The 16,597-nt window shown below is 26.8% G+C and overlaps 1 long non-coding RNA gene across 1 annotated transcript; it reads left to right on the top strand.

Moving 5' to 3' along the window:
• The first annotated feature begins 1,844 nt into the window (after positions 1 to 1,844).
• LOC147816833 (uncharacterized) lies at positions 1,845 to 9,743 on the top strand. The gene is made up of 2 exons (XR_015429203.1): positions 1,845 to 5,354; positions 9,190 to 9,743. It is a non-coding gene; the product is annotated as an uncharacterized LOC147816833 (long non-coding RNA).
• Positions 9,744 to 16,597: the final 6,854 nt, after the last annotated feature.

The following is a 16,597-nucleotide window of genomic DNA, read 5'->3' as shown; positions in this document are numbered from 1 at the left end:
GTATAACAAAATAACATTAAATCAAATGAATAAGGATATAAAAAAATACTTATTTAACCATATAGCCTAGTGAGTAATGACAGATTTACTTATCTGAAAGTAAACAAATAATTTTTTAAATATATAAAAGTTTACTTCTTGCCTGTTACTCTTGATTAAACTGCCAGACTCTACACAAAATTGAAAGTAAGAGCGTACAATAATTTTTGATTGACCAGCCATAAAAACTTTAAAATACAATGTTGATGTTAATACGAAGCTGTTATTCTAAGAGGGAAGCTTGTTTTTAAATTCCTTTTGAAAGTACGATGAAGGTATTACTAATAAATAGTTTTTTTTTTCACGCAGCAGCAGGTCTAAGAGATATTAAAATAAAAAAATAGAAAGAATTTAATGTGAATATGTTATGACAGACTTAATTACAAAATAGTTGTACCAAATTTATATCTTTTAAAGTTATAATAGTAACTATATATAATAGTATAATATAATAATATCTAATATATATATATAATATATAATAGTATCATATAATAGTAAAGTATAAAATTAAAAGTTATAATATATAAAGTTATAATATATAAAGTTATAATATATAAAGTTATAATATATAAAGTTATAATATATTTAAAGATTAATAATATCTTATATCTTTGAAATCCCTTTTTTAAAATTATGAGTAAACAGAATAAGTGTTCATGTTCATTTAATGTGAAATCATAACTGTAAAGTATTGCAATTTTTTCTATTTTCATTACTATAAAAATTCCTAAAATTCCCTATGTGTAAAATATTTAGTTCATTATGCAACAATTATCATGAAGTTTGTATCATTTTGTAAAATCTACTGGATTTTTTTCTATCCATGTTGGAATCTATGTCTTAATGTTGACTTTTAAATTTGTGTCCCATTCATTTTGTCCAAAAACAGCCTTTCGCTAAAAGAAAGTGGGAAAAACTTTCATTAAAAAAAATGAAAAACTGGATGAAATGAATAAAGAAAATAACTATTTTCAATTTATTTATTTTAGTTTTCTGCAGAATTTTAAAATACATGAATCATTTAGATTTAGTTGCATACTAAACAACATTCAATTACAAAAATAAGAATGGTATTTAATTTGTAATTGTGAATAACTTTTGTTATTTGCAGTAGTATGCAATCTTCAGTATGTGATTTCTTAATTGAAAAGCATTAAAAAAATTGATTATGATACTTTAGCAGTTTATGGCATAAACTGTTGAAATATCATAATAACTGCCTTTTTAGAAAATATAAAAATTTATATTTCATTTCTAACTTTTAAGTAAAATATTAAAACTCTACAATCATTTTAATTTCTTTAGAAATGCATTAAATTTTTTTTATTCCTAAGTGTTGCTTTTTTATTATATTGATGTATTAAACAGCTTGGAAATTAATACTATTATTTAAACTTCATTGCAATTAAAAACTGTTTTTTCCAATTCGGTTGTAAGAAGCATAATTTATTTCTTACTGAATCTAGAAACTTGAAACAACAACATTTCTTCTTTATTTATATGTTAATTTTAAATTACTTTAATCTCTATTAAGTTATATTTATTTAAAACTAGCATGAAATTTAAATTCTTCTATGATTCATTATATTTTGGTAAAAAAAATTACATTCAAAAAATAAATGTTTAAATTTTTTTTCTTTTAGGTCTGGTAAAAAATACATTTCTTTTACATACTTTTCTTTTACATACATACATACATTTCTTTTACATAATACATACATTTTCTTTTAGGTTAGGTCTTATAAAATATACAAGATGTCTTGCCATGACAAACAACAAAATCTTATTGCAGGTAACATTTAAATTGTTTTCTAATTGCACATTTTATCTGTATAGGTTTTATTTTTTGGTTGTTTTATCATAGCAGTTGTTAATTAATGTATTTATTTCCTAATGCTTCATACTACAAACATGTAAAAATTATATTAAAAACTTCATGTGAGTTTTATGGAGCAGCTAAGGTTTTATTTTGCAATGAGGGATAGCAAAATTCAATCTCAAAAACAAACTTTTCAAATTAAGTTTGATGTTTGAATTAATCCTAGAATGATCTTTTTTTATATAGAGGCTTTTCAATTATTGTGCTATGAGAGTTGAATTTTAGTCTATCAAAAACAAATGCTTCAGAGTGGCTATATTCTGTTTTGTAACATTTTTGTCTAAAGTACAAATACCACAAAACGGAATTGTTTATATTTAATTTCATTAATAACACTTGAGAGAAATTTTCTTATTTTCCATTGCATGGAATTTTTGAAGGATTCTTCGATACTTTTGTATCGAATACAGCTTTTCTATAGACAACCTTTTTAGTCTATTTTTTGTCGAAATGTGCAAATTTAAAAGTCCTTAAATGTGCTTACTTTCGATTTTCGTTTTTAAAAGTCGTTAAAAGTGCTTTTTTCAATGGATGTTTTTAAAAAGTGCTTAATTTTCCCTTTTCGAAAATGACATTTTTTTTTATTTACCATCTCGATTTCCGCCACGTATGCAAAAGCGTGGTTTCCACATTGTTCTATTCAATGTTTTCACAATTCAATCTAACATAATGCATTTCGGCGTACCCTCAGTCCGTAGCGTATGAAGGCGACAATCATTTTACATGTTTGCTGAAATACTTGCGGATCAGCATTTGCGTATACTGAGCAGAGTTCTGTGAGATTCTTGCACTCTTATGTACAACTCTGCTGCAATTGGCAAAAGATTCCCAAGTGCAGACTTCATTTTCCACCTTCTGAAATCGAACCGAAAAATCTCTCCATCTTTTTATGGTGGTTTATATAATCAAGAAAAGAGTTGTTGTTGTTTTTTATCAGAAACTTAGTAATTTTATCATGATCATGTAAAGTCTCTTTAAACTATTTTGCATTTTGTTAATGTATATAGTGCTTAATATTCTTTTAGTGCTTAAAATGTGCTTATTTTTTGTTGAAAGATTTGTCTATGCACCCTGTTATATATTTCATGCAACAGAAAAAAAATTTCTTATTTTCTGTTGCATGAAACTTTTGAATGATTCTTTCATACTTTTGTATTGCTTTATCAGGGTGGCTACCCACCTGGAATTATCAGGGAATTTTTTTTATACTGGTGAAAACCTGAAAAAATCAGGAAAATTTGGGTAAAAGCCTAGAAAAATCAGGGAATTTTAAAGAAAAGCAGGAATTTTTTTTTTTTTTCAATTTAAATTAATTTTACCATCGGTTATACCCCCTTTTTTTAGATGGACATTTATTGCCAAACAGTTGGAATATCATCAACTTAGCAATACTTTACTTGTATCAAAATTTGCTCCATTATAACCCTGTTAAACTAGAATAACACATGAAACTCCCATAGCTGCTAAATGAGTGAATAAACCTTTGACCTCTTTGGAGAATATAGGACTGTACAGTTTAGAATGGGCAATGATTGTAGGGAAAGAGGTTAGGATATTTGCTTCTGATAATAAAAGTAGAATTTTTTACCCTTCTAGTCTGTGGTCTGAATCCATTTGATGTTCTAGTTTGTTCCTATGCTTTTGGAATATTTTTTTTTTTGACAAAATGTTTTAGTATTTTTAACCTAATAAAATTCTCCGGAAATTACTTGGTTATAACTTAATAACAAAAGATTTTATATAGCACTAGCTTTTTTAAATGAAATCAGTGAATTATTTCTCGGCAAAGCCAATCAATTGCACGTTTTCTTGCAATCACTAACAGCAATGTTTGACAATAAATCGTTTCAATTGTTGCATAAATTCTAATTTTCTCAATTTCATTTTAGCCTCTTATTACATATTTTAATTATAAAAAGGTTCTTTTAAGTACCAGCTACAGTAGAGAACCATTTATCTGGGAAATGAGAAAATGGGGAAGAATTTTGCTTGGTTTTCCTGCTATTTTGAAGTACAGTACAGAGCCATTTTTCCGGTATCCAGTAAACCGGGAAACCAGGAAGAATTTTTCTTGGTTTTCCTGCTATTTTGTAGTATAACGATTATTAAAAATAGCAGAAATTTGACTCATCCTTGAAGTTAGTTGAGGGAAAGGGGGAAATTTTTCTCCTTGTTTGCCCAGAGAAACTTCAATTCTTCCCCTGACCTTGAAGATCATTAGATCGAGATGGGACAGGGAAGGGACAAATTTTTTATTTTCTCCTGTGTGTCAGTTGTTTTTCTGATAAGCTGCCATCAATCAAACAAGTGGCATGCTGTTTTGGTTTTTTCTTTAGTTTATGAGGGGGTAGGGAATATGCATTGCACTTGCAAAATATGTTAACGATAAATATGTTAAGGAACTTGAAACTTCTGGTTAAGAGTATTGACATGTGAGATTTATTTTAAATTCACTTTAGTTATTCAGTTATCCTTTATTTATTTTGATGAATTGTTTTATTATTTCAGATAATGCATTATTGATTATGAGCAAAACGTTTTATAATCACCAGTTATATTCATCTATTTGACATCGATTAGCAAAACAATGTTGTTTTTTTTTAATAAATTCTGATTTTTTAGAAATGCTGTATCATTAGCAAGTTTGTTTCTTAATGTGGAATCACATCTGCTTTTGTTAAAAATAGTCTTTTTATAAAAAATAAAATAAAAGAAGATTGTTCATTAATTTAAGCATATAATTATTTGTTAATAAAAGCAGACGATTATTTTATGAAGTAGATAGCAGTTTTCTTTTTTTTAATTTTGATTCTGGTTTCCTGATTCTACTACATTTGAGTTTTTTTCAAGATAAATTTCGTACTCAATAAATTAATTATTTTTATTCATAAATTTTATCATTAAGTTTTTTTTTTTGTTTTTTTTAATTCTGTTGATCCTATAATATCCTGCCTTGTTCCAGGTTTTAATATTTATGTTAGTGCCTTTTTTAAATGTTGTTTCCGTTCGATAATTTTCAAGTGTTGTTTTTTATTTAGATTAATAAGTTTTCTTTTCATCGTTTCCTCCCCATATAATTAAGTATGAAATATATTGCTTCTTTTAATTATTAGTTTTGTTTTATATTAGTTCATTTGGGGATTTTAATTATTATCAAAAAATAAATATGTGAATTTTGTATTTTTTAAACTTGTTTTTCTTGTCTGAGCTTGCAAATGTTTTTATCCTTTTAAATGTTGTTTTTCTACCATTTTTTTTTTTTAATTTGGGAGATCTTTTCGTTTTTTTCTTGTTTCACTTTTTTCTTGTAATTTGGGTTTGATAAAATATTGATTAACGGCACTTTTGGCTGATCCAGAAAACCGGGAAATTCTGACATTGGGGATAATGATGGTACCGAGCATCCCGGTTAATTAGTTCTCTACTGCATATGGTAAATATTTGATTTTTGATTCAAAATACGAAATGTGTAGTAATTAAAATGTTGAACGTTTGTAAATGTTGTTTGCAATCTAGAGGTATTTCTGAAACTATTTCTCCTTTTACCTTAAAAATCTGGCAAAGACTGAGAAATGTATAAGAAATAATTTAAACGATGTATTAACATAAAATCTCAAAGGATTTTATTCATGTGCAGGCCAATAAATGAGCCAAACAATTAAGGTCCAAATATAAAAAGTGTTAATCGAAGGAAAGAGTTCTGTCGCATGATATTGCTTAATACAGCAACAGACATGTGATCTATATTTTTTATTCTATTATTAAATTATCTGAACTTAATATAATTCTAATTAGTTATGTGACATATCCATAAGAAATTACTGTAATCAAATAAAATAATCAAGATTTATTAAAAAAAAACTCATATTTATGTAATTTTCATGTTCATTGAGAATATATATTTTTCTTAACTATAGAAAAATTGTTAGCCAAAACACTTTCTTTCGCTGAATTTACAATTTATCGCATTCGGCAAATATTTTGCTTGGGCTCTACGTGTGTATTTCTTGGAACGAAGGAGAATGATACTTTGTTAGGGACAGGTTTCTAGTTGTAAAAACAATAAACTAATTTAAACTAAAAAACTATGTGGTTAGATCAGAATTCTTTAAATATTTTTATTTCAAATCAGAAAGCGAAATGAATAAGATTTAAAGAATTTTATCATCTTTTTTTATAGAGTGTGCAAGAAGAAATTTGACAATTCTGCATTTGCAACATTCATTTTTGTATTCTGACTATCTCTTATAATAATGCTAATTCCAAACAAACTACATTATCTATACATTGATTTAACTTTAGATACTGATTTAATTAAAATATGATCAATGAATTTTATAAAGAGCACTGTTTAGATAAAATAAAGTACAAAATAGCTTTTTATTGAAATATAAATATAGTATCTCTCAAAAAAGTTCATACACTAATGACTTTCAATGAAATAGGGCTCTGTCTATTAATTAAAATGAATATTTCAGAATATATATATATATATATATATATATATATATATATATATATATATATATATATATATATATATATATATATATATATATATATATATATATATATATATATATATATATATATATATATATCAATAAAAAATATACTCTATTCTTGGCAAAACTGCGTGGAATATTTTAAAAACAAAGCAAAAGTTAATTTTTAAGAAAGTCGTCATACACTTTAAAAAAAACTCTGCCTATTGGTAAATATTCTAATTTTTAGTATAATTAGAATATTTACCAATTAAATTTACCAGTAGCAATTTTAATATAAAACAAAGTTTCAATAACCATATTTTTGGCTCATAATTGTAAATTATATTTTAAAACATTTAAATAAACAGGTTGTTTCATTATGCCATCAATAAATGACTAATTACCTTATCCTTATGATCTGCACCAACATACAAAGACACCACCACCATGCTTAACTGTTCCAACTGTTTTGGATAAAGTTCCTCTCTGCTTTATAATGCACATCAAAACCCAATGTATTAAGTTTGTTTCCATTCCGATTAAACATTATTACTACGTTAGGAATCTATTTATCATTGAATTTGCAAAGTATAGCCTCATCGAAAATGAAATTTAAATAGAATATTTTTATTAAATTTTGCAGAAATTTTTACAACTTTCAAATCTGAATTTATGAATTTTTTCGCAAATTTTATAATTTTAATCTCAGGTCACGCTGATATGAAGTACCTCTTTCAAGCATTTTACCTCATGTTGCACAATGGAATGGGACAAAATAGACTAATTTAGCAATATTCATTACTGATTTACCTCTTATTATGACAAATAATCATCTTTCAAAGGTTGTCAGTTATATAATTATGACTACGAGCCACTTATAAATGGTAAAAGAAAATATTATGGAGTTAGCCAGCAAAAATTAAAATATAATTTTTCTAACAAAAGTTTGATACTGAATTGCAAATAAATAAATGAATGAAAATTAAATGAAAATAATTAAATAAAACAAATTAAAGTGATAGACAATAATTTTAATTCTGAAATCCTAAAGCATTTAAGTGTACAATGATTGTAAAGTAAAATTTTTGTTACTTTTTTTATTGAGTTCTTAAAAATAAACTTTTGCTTTGTTTCTAAAATATTCCATGAAGTTTTGCTAAGAATAGATTATACATCTCTTTATTAAATACCCATTCTGAAATATTCATTTTAATTAGTGAAAAGAGCCATATTTCAATAAAAGTCCTAAGTATGCGAACACTTTTGGAAGCCGCTGTAAAAAAAATTTTTTTTGAGGTATAATTGCTTAGAATCCTTTTCTCTTGCTTAATGAAAATATATTAAACAATACTTATTCAAGGTTTTTTTTTTTTTTGGTCACTCTTTATTTCACATTTGGTACCTACTTAATGTATTATATTAAAACATTTTTTATTCAATAAAAACAATGTATTCTACTAGTTAAAGATATTTTCTCCACATCTGTCTTAATTTTTTAGAAATTTATCCAAACATTAAAAAATAAAAAACAATATCTTACTAAGTTACAAATTATAGGAAACAATATCTTACTTACGAATTAATTTAGTACGATTATTTTTTCTCATTGATATATTAAAAATATAACATTTTAAATAAAATATTTCACAATATGGATACTTTTCTTGTACTTATCCTACACTTTATGAGAAAAAAACATGACGACCTGGAAATTTTACTATGTTTACATGAAAAAACCTGAAAAAATTCAGGGAAATTTAAAACTGGATTGAAGTGACCACCCTGCTCAGTGTTGGTTGATGTAAATATAATTGTATTTAATGTAAATTTTTGTCATGTAAAGGTTTGTTTAATTTCAATTTAATCCATTCTACAGTATTTTCCTGATTTTAAACTGGGTCTTATTATTATTATTGTTGTTGTTTATTTAACCTTATTTTTCATCTTCTCTAATTATAATTTCCTATTTACAATACCAGTTTGCTTTTTACATTTATATAACTATTCTGCTTTAGATATTTTAATAATATTTATGTCATTTCCCTGAAAATGCTCATACGTCATGAATTTTGCAGAAAATTTCCTAAATTGTAAAGGCATATTTTACAATAAAAAAATTTCGAAGGATAAAAATATTTTTTTAAGATTTATTGCAGTTTTATATTATTATTAGTTTTAAATCTAAAAGATTTTAATAAAATTTACTGGGGTTTATTAGTTTTTTATTTACTTTATCAAGTATTTTTCCAAAAAATCTATTCTCAGCTCTTAAGCTTTTTAACTTATTGTAAATGTTTTGGGAATGTATTATTTAATATTTGGCCTTGGTTTTACAGACTGTAGTGTTGCTACAGCTTACTAGTTATGCAGCCTGTTCTCTCTTTTTTATAATATCTAATCTTTTCTTTTTACAGTCTCTAATTTTAGATTGATTTTTTTTTTCTATTTTTATATTTCAAGTCTTTGAATGTTTGCATTTTTAAGTCCAGGGGGAAATTTATTTTTTTAAGTGAAAAAATTGAAAGTTGTATGGATTAAGAAAGGTATTTATTAGTAAAAGACTATTATCATGAAAAATAAACAAATGACTTTGAACTGGCAGAGAGTAAATTTAAACTATTAAAATCTTTTTAAAAAAAATTCATTTAATTGAAAAGTAAGCGTACAAAGATTTATCTGCAGATAATTGTGTGTTAATTTTTTTGTCATTTTTACAATAGTGTGTTTTTTATAATTCTTATTTTATATATTTTTATATATAATTCTTATTTTTATATATAGGGGTGCAGCGTAGATCTACCTCCTAGTGGTGCACCCTGGTAACGCTTTGTGGCTAAATGATCTATAACTTTGGCTAGTACAGACATCAAAGAAAGCTGTCCCTCTCACTAATGCCAAGTGCCTAACCAAGAAAAAGATGATGGCTCTCACTTTAAACCAATACACAGAAAAAAATTCTGGTAAGATCTGATGGAATAATCTCAAAAATCTTCCTACGTGGCCAAAACGTAGGGCAGTTGGTGAGTTTCGACTGACTACCGGACGCGACTGCCTCCTCTAACATCTCCATCAAATTCATGTTGCTCGAGAGCCTTTCTGTACGCTTTGTGACCTTCAAGCAGAGATGGATGCAAACCACGTTCGTCTTTGCCCGGCACTAGGGGATATCCCTTTGTGTGACTGTTACTGGCGCGCAAGAGACTTATTGGGGTCATGGACTTTTCTTGCCACGTTTGTTTTGTGTTTGTTTATTTTGTTGTTCCTCCATTGTGGTGAGTGGTCTTTTGTAACCTTGGCCATTGGAAATAAAAAAAAATTATATATTGCTTGTATATTAAGATTATAAATTGTATTCTTTTCATGTTAATTGTGCTTCTAACATAGGGAAAGTATTGTAAATAGAGAATAATTTTTTATACATTTTTAGATGGTTATACAAATGTTTCAGGAAAGTGGACTGCAACATAAAAAGCTTTAATCTTTTTATGTTATTTTATTATCTAAATCTTTTTCTTAATTTATTATTCAAAACTAAATATTTTCTCACACTTAATTATTCACTCATAATTTTATTCACACATATAAATTTTATTCTTTTCATGTTCATTGTGCTTCTAACATAGGGAAAATATTGTAAATATAGAATAGTTTTTTATAAATTTGCCTGGAACTTTAATATATATATATACATGTATATATTATTGCCATTCATAAATTTCATGTTTGAAGTACTTATTGATTTTAATTTTATAGCTGTTGATTTGAAGAAGAAAAACAACATTGTAAAAACTTACAAATGTTAGATTTCTGACTTTAATGTTTTCTTGCTGTTGGATTATTATCATGAACTATTTTCTTTAGGATAAGTTATAATTTTACAGCTTTGCTTTTCTTATTAATCATTCATTTAAATAACTATATTTAAATTTCCGTTCACAATTTTTTTTTTATAATACAGTTTATCTTGAAATTCAATTTCATAATATGTGAGTTGCTAAAAGTGAAGTTTTTTTCCAGATTATTTTTAATGTTCTAAGCATGAAAGTACTCTTTTCCAAAGAATTATCATTCCTAAATGATTTATTATATGCTAAATATTCGTTTCCATTAGAAAAGATAACATCGAAAACTTTACGTAAACCAATTTAGTGCTTAGAAATAAAGTTTCTTGTAATATAAAGTTTCTTTACAATATGAATCCAATTATTAAATTATTCTCTTCTTGCAAACTTGTAATTTTGCAACTGAAATTGCACTTTTTTTCTTGCTCTTTAAATATTTCTTCTTACAATTGTATTTCTACATATAATGATTTTTTAGCAAGGATTTTTATTATTAGTTAGCTTTGATGGTTATTTATTTTTAAGTTCGTAAATATATCTTACAGCTTGCTCTTTGACTTAGTTAAAACACAAATTTAATTATTTCAAATTACTTTAAATGTTTTGAGTCTTAGAGCACTTTTTCCTTATAATTAGTGTGTGAAGTATCATCCTTTGAGTCATCAAAAAAGATATGGCTAAATAACTGACTCCATTGAAGTTGATGTTAGTAAAACTATGCAACTCTTTGGAGTCAGTGATATTTGGCAAAGAGTTAATGAACCAGAAGCAAGAGAGTTCTTATGATGAAAATTGATTTAATTGACTTTGCCCGGGTATGACTTTTTTTTCCTGTTTACAGTGTTTTCACTACAGCGCGAGAACGCGAGAATCTCGCATATTTTTTTCTTTTCCCGCAATAAAAAATTATTACCGCGAGAAATTCGCGCATTCTATAAATCAATTTCAAAATTCGCCAATTTCTCGCATTTTGGAAAAAGCTTCGAATTACGCCATTTAGAATAAAATCCGTTTCCCTTTTCTTCCTGGATCTTACATTATTTTCAACATCTGCCCCATTATCTAGCCTCCCTATTTACCAGTATTGTTCAGAAACTTTTCGAACAACAGAACACAACCATGGAACCCCTTTCAGAACACATTTCTCTGCAACCACGTGTTTACAGTAGGTAAGGTTACTTCATGTAAGACGTTCAAATTTTTTATGCACTTATGTAAGATGGACAAATACCTTGTAAAGGCAAAATCTTCTATGATGATGCACCAAAAATATTCAATGCTTTAAAAAATAGAAGACGTTAAAATGTATTATAATTAAAGAAATGATTTTTTTTCAAGAGTTTTTGTGTTTTTTTTAGTTTTTAGAAATCTCTCTTAACTTTTTGAAATCTCACCCTGTTTTTGAGAAAGTGTGAGAAATTCTCGCCCATTTTTTTTCTATGATGAAAACACTGTAATATAAAGCAATCCAACATATTTGGTCAAATTTAAAGATATTGAGATTTCTTATTGTAAGATTTCTTTTTAATGTTCCTAAATAAAGTTTCTATAATGTTTTTCTAAACTTTTTATACTTGCCTTTTTTATACAAAAAAAAAATTTTTTTTTGGACAATATAGTTTATTAAAAGTAGAGATAATAGATTACAGATTGGAAATCATAATGAACAGATTCTTTTCTAAAATTAATTATTTGACAGAGGCAGAATTTTCTAGAATATTGCATCAAAAGACTAATAAAGCATAATTTTTATTTGAAAGGTTTTAATGAAAAAACAGTTTTAATACAGTTCTTTCAAAGTTTAACATTCAATTAATTGAAATCAATAGCTCTCCAAATGAATCTATAATAAACTTTTATTTTACGTTTGATTAATTTTTGAACTACTAAAATATTATGTAACTTTGCGAATTTGTTTTGAAAAATTTAATAAAGGGAAAAATAAAAAAATAACTTCTCTTTTACTAAAAAACTAAAATAATAAATGTTTGTTTTTGCATGATATATGTTTAGTACGTTTAGCCCCGGTAAATTCTATAACATCACTCTAAAACAAAATAGAGATCAAGCAATTTTTTAAAAATGCCCTCATTTTATGGGTTTGTTTCAAAAAATTAAATTAATTAATCATCAAACAATTTTTCTCTCAAAAAATATATTTTCCTGCTCTATCTTCTGGAAATTCTTTAAAATCACGGAAAAATCAATACACTCAATTACGTTTTAAAAAAACTCAGCAGATTCTTTAATTTTTTAAACAATATGCTAAAAACTGACTATTTTGCTTTTTTTTAAGATTTTTTTTTACAGTATTTAAAATTATTTTATCTAAATCCTCTTTGATAAATCGCAAAACTGTTTAATTAATCTGTTACTTTACTCCTCAGAAGCAGAAAGTGCCTAAAACTGTTACGTACGTCGCAGAACAAACGAAATCCTGCAGAACAATTTGTATCTTGAATAGAATTCTCTTTAGCTTTGACCACTTGCTGTTTCCCTGGAGTGATGTTGCTTTAAAAGAGGAACATTTATCAGTATTCTCCCTCTCCCATATCTTTGCCATTCTGAGAAGGAAATTAAAGAATAAGCTTTTGGCTATAACATTTTTATAAAATGGGTGTATCAGTGTTTAGCAGACAGCAGGAGAAATCGATCACCTATTTTATCGAGAAAGCTTCTAAATCAAGCCTTAAAAGATTTAAATTCCGAGATTTCCAATTTCATAAAGTTTATGACTTTTATATTTTCCATTCCCATTTCAGAAGCAATTTGTGAATCGTGGGGATCCACGATTGACAGAATTGTTTCTGAAAGACCAAATGCTTTTGATGGAGATGAAGAAGTTGTTGGAACAACAGCCAGCGAGTGTTTGTGTTTGCAAATGGTGCACCATTTGGGCACTTGTCCCTTCGAAAGATTTTTAAGGCAACCCTTATTTTAATGTTCGGACCTTCATGTCATAGGTATTTTATTAATAATTCATCATCGTCGCCATTAACAAAATTGATACTTCAAAAGTGATTGAAAAAGTAACAAATCTAGAATGTTTGCCTTGGTTTAAAAAATAATGTGTATCTGTGTATGATCCTGTATTTTAATAAGTGAAAATATAGTATTTTAACTTAAAGTTGACTTTTTTTCGCAGTGAAATGCTTGCAGAACATTTGTATAAATTAATGGGTCCTGTTGCAGAACATTTGAAAATATTCTGCTTATGGGCTTTACTCTATCCAGTTATAAATTAAAATTTTTATCACGCCTAAATAAGAAATGAAACTGCCGTTTTTTATTTTTACATAGATTAACTGAGGATGATTTTTGAGATCACGACGGGAAATAAGAAATTTCTATTTTCTTTACATAAATTGATTTTCTAACAATTTATAATATTTAATCTGCCATAATTACTAAGAATGATTTCGACCGGCATTTCATGAACACTTAACTGATACTTAAACTCTTCCCTGATTATAATCAGTTAACTCGGATATTTTGCAAATTATTTATCATCCCAAGAAAACTCGGGCTTAGCAGTCAGTACATTTTGTTTTATCACGTTTTTACTCGGTCGGAAGCGAAAAACTTAACCTGCTGTTTGCCAAGTTTTATTTGTATGTTGGACTGCACGCGTGTTTTGTGTGATTGTATAAACGATGGTTGCTGAATTTACATAGCACTAAGAGTAAAAACGAAATGATGTATTCCTTCACTGACGTTTGAAAAGTAACACTTTGTGTTGTGTAAGAACTATCATACAAAGACTAATATTTAACTTTTTTCATTTGCCCGAAATAACTCGGAATAGTAAACTGATTTTAAATGAAATGTTTCTTACACATGAAAAAATTCAAATAACAATTTAAAACTTGTGCTATATCTTTTGTTTTAGTTCCTCGTATTTATTAATAAAATAAAATAAAAAATATGTTCATTTTTTGAATTTTTTTCCTTCAAAATAATTGGTATGGGAAGTAGTTAAAAGATGGGGGCTATATCTATTTTAGTTGTTCCCAATTAACGCAATCAATGGATTTTTAATCTACTCATATCACATTTGCCGATGACCGATGTTTTTGCTAACTGTTTGGCAAACTCATCCAAGATTTGCAGTCAGCGCTTTCTTTGTCATCCTCAGATGAGGAGAGAAACGGAGAAGTTCTGCAAATAGGAGTAATGTTTGTTTGGGAGGTTTAAAAAGATCTGATTCCGCTTTCTATGCGTGAGCTGGTAATCCTACCTCTTCAAAAACAATGGTTAGAATAAAGATCTTCATGATTAAAAAAATATAAATCTCAAAACTATAAAAAAAAAGTTAGAATTTAACACCTCTTTATATTTAAACTTTATTGATTTCAGTAAAGCCTTTGATTCAGTTAAGAGAGGGAAATTTTATCTCTTTATAATATACCAGAGAAATATATTAACATAATCAAAGACATGTATTATAACAGCAAAGCATGTATAGAAGTAAATGGAGAATTAACTGAATTCTTTTTGGTAAAAACTGGCGTGAGACAGGGATGTATTTTATCAGGATTTTTATTTATACTAGTGATAGACTGGATTATGCGAAACAGCTTGAAAGATGAAAAAAGAGGAATAAGGTGGAATTTCACAACTACTTCAGAAGACCTTGATTTTGCTGATGACATCGTACTTTTTTCATCCAAGTGTACAGACCTTCTGCTTAAAACAGACAAATTCAACAAGTATTCAAATAGTGTAGGTTTATTCATAAACAAGAAGAAAACTAAAGTAATGAGAATAAATCAAAAGAAAAATGACAAAATTAAAATCGAAAATCACGAAATAGATGACATAGAGTCATTTAGATATATAGGTTCTATTGTAGATAAAAAAAAAAAAAAGGTGGAAGTAGCGAAGATATTAGACAGAGAATAATCAAAGCAAGAACATGTTTTAAGGGATTACATAAATTTCAGTCATATATATTGAAATAAAGACAAAAATAGTTGTTTACAAAGCTATTGTTAGTGCAGTACTATTATATGGCGCAGAAACCCGGAAATTAGAAACCTTTCAAAACAAATGTTTAAGATTTATTTTTAAAATTTTCTGGCCTTCAAAAGTATCAAGTCAAAATCTATTAAAGAAAGCTAAAATAAAAACAATAGAAGATGAAATTAAAAAACGAAGATGGAGCTGGCTCGGACACATCCTTAGAATGCCCAAAGAAAAAATTACATCTGTCTTACATGGGCCCCTGATGGTAAAAGAACAAGAGAAAGACCCAGACTTAGCATCCAGCGCATGTTTTTGGGAGAATTAAAAGAATGTGGAATATCTGACTGAGAGGAAGCAAGATCTAATTCTGGAGACAGGAGGCGTTGGAGGGATATGCTAGAGGCCTTAAGTGCCCAAAGGCACGTAGAGGATAAGTAAGTAAGCATTAAAAAAAAGAGAAGAAAATAGTAGAAAGTGAAAGTTAAATAAAATTATTGCAATCTCAAGTGAAATGTGTTCTTGTTCCTGTTTAATTTATCTGGTTTTAAATCGGCATTGCCATTTTAAAATGGAAAATAAAGTTATTTAATTGACAAATTATAATTCTGATGGTCAGATAAATTCTTTTCCTCCCTCAGCAGAATTCAAAGTTTAAGCATTAAAATTTTCACAAATGCATTCCTTAAACATTTTTAAAACTAATGCATAAAGAAGTTTCCAAAAGGTTAATTACCACAATTACATTGATTATCCTATATGATTTTGATTAGAAACAACTAGATAAATTTTGCTCAACACTATTCCCTTCTCAAAATGTTATGGAAACAAATTATCCCAATTTTAAAAATATGTTGTTTTTTTCTAATTAAAGTAGTTTTTATTACTGATAATAAAATTTTATAGAATTTTTTTATGAAACTTTTGTATAAAAAATATTTTTTCGTTATTTTAATTGCTTAAGCTTTAATTTGAGATTTACCTTTGTTTATATAAATTATGTTTGTTGAATAAATGATATTTTATATGGTTTATTTCAAATAAAAAAGAATATGTTACGGATTAAGTGTTTCAGCTCCGCTCTACATAATATCGTTATCCTATAAGAAAAGAATAAAACAATGAATTTAAATGAAGATTATTTATTCAACCCAATCGTGTTATTTCCCTGATTTTTGAATTAACAATTTTCTTTTTTTAAGTATATAAACCTGTAAATATATACCATTTTTTGTCAATGAAAGCAAAGGACGTGAAAGAAAAAAAAACATTGAAATTAAAAATGAAATAAAGGTGAGTAGGGAAGGAACAAATAAGGCTTAAGTTTCACATTAGAAAAAAATTTTTAAAAAAAATCAGGAAACATTAGATCTTTAATAGCACAC

Source organism: Parasteatoda tepidariorum, chromosome 1 (genome assembly GCF_982258835.1).
Source record: "Parasteatoda tepidariorum strain Cologne lab strain chromosome 1, Ptep-v5.0, whole genome shotgun sequence".
In the NCBI taxonomy this organism is placed as follows: Eukaryota; Metazoa; Arthropoda; class Arachnida; order Araneae; family Theridiidae; genus Parasteatoda; species Parasteatoda tepidariorum.
Note: the sequence above shows the minus strand (reverse complement) of the source record. Positions and strands in the feature narration are given on the sequence as shown.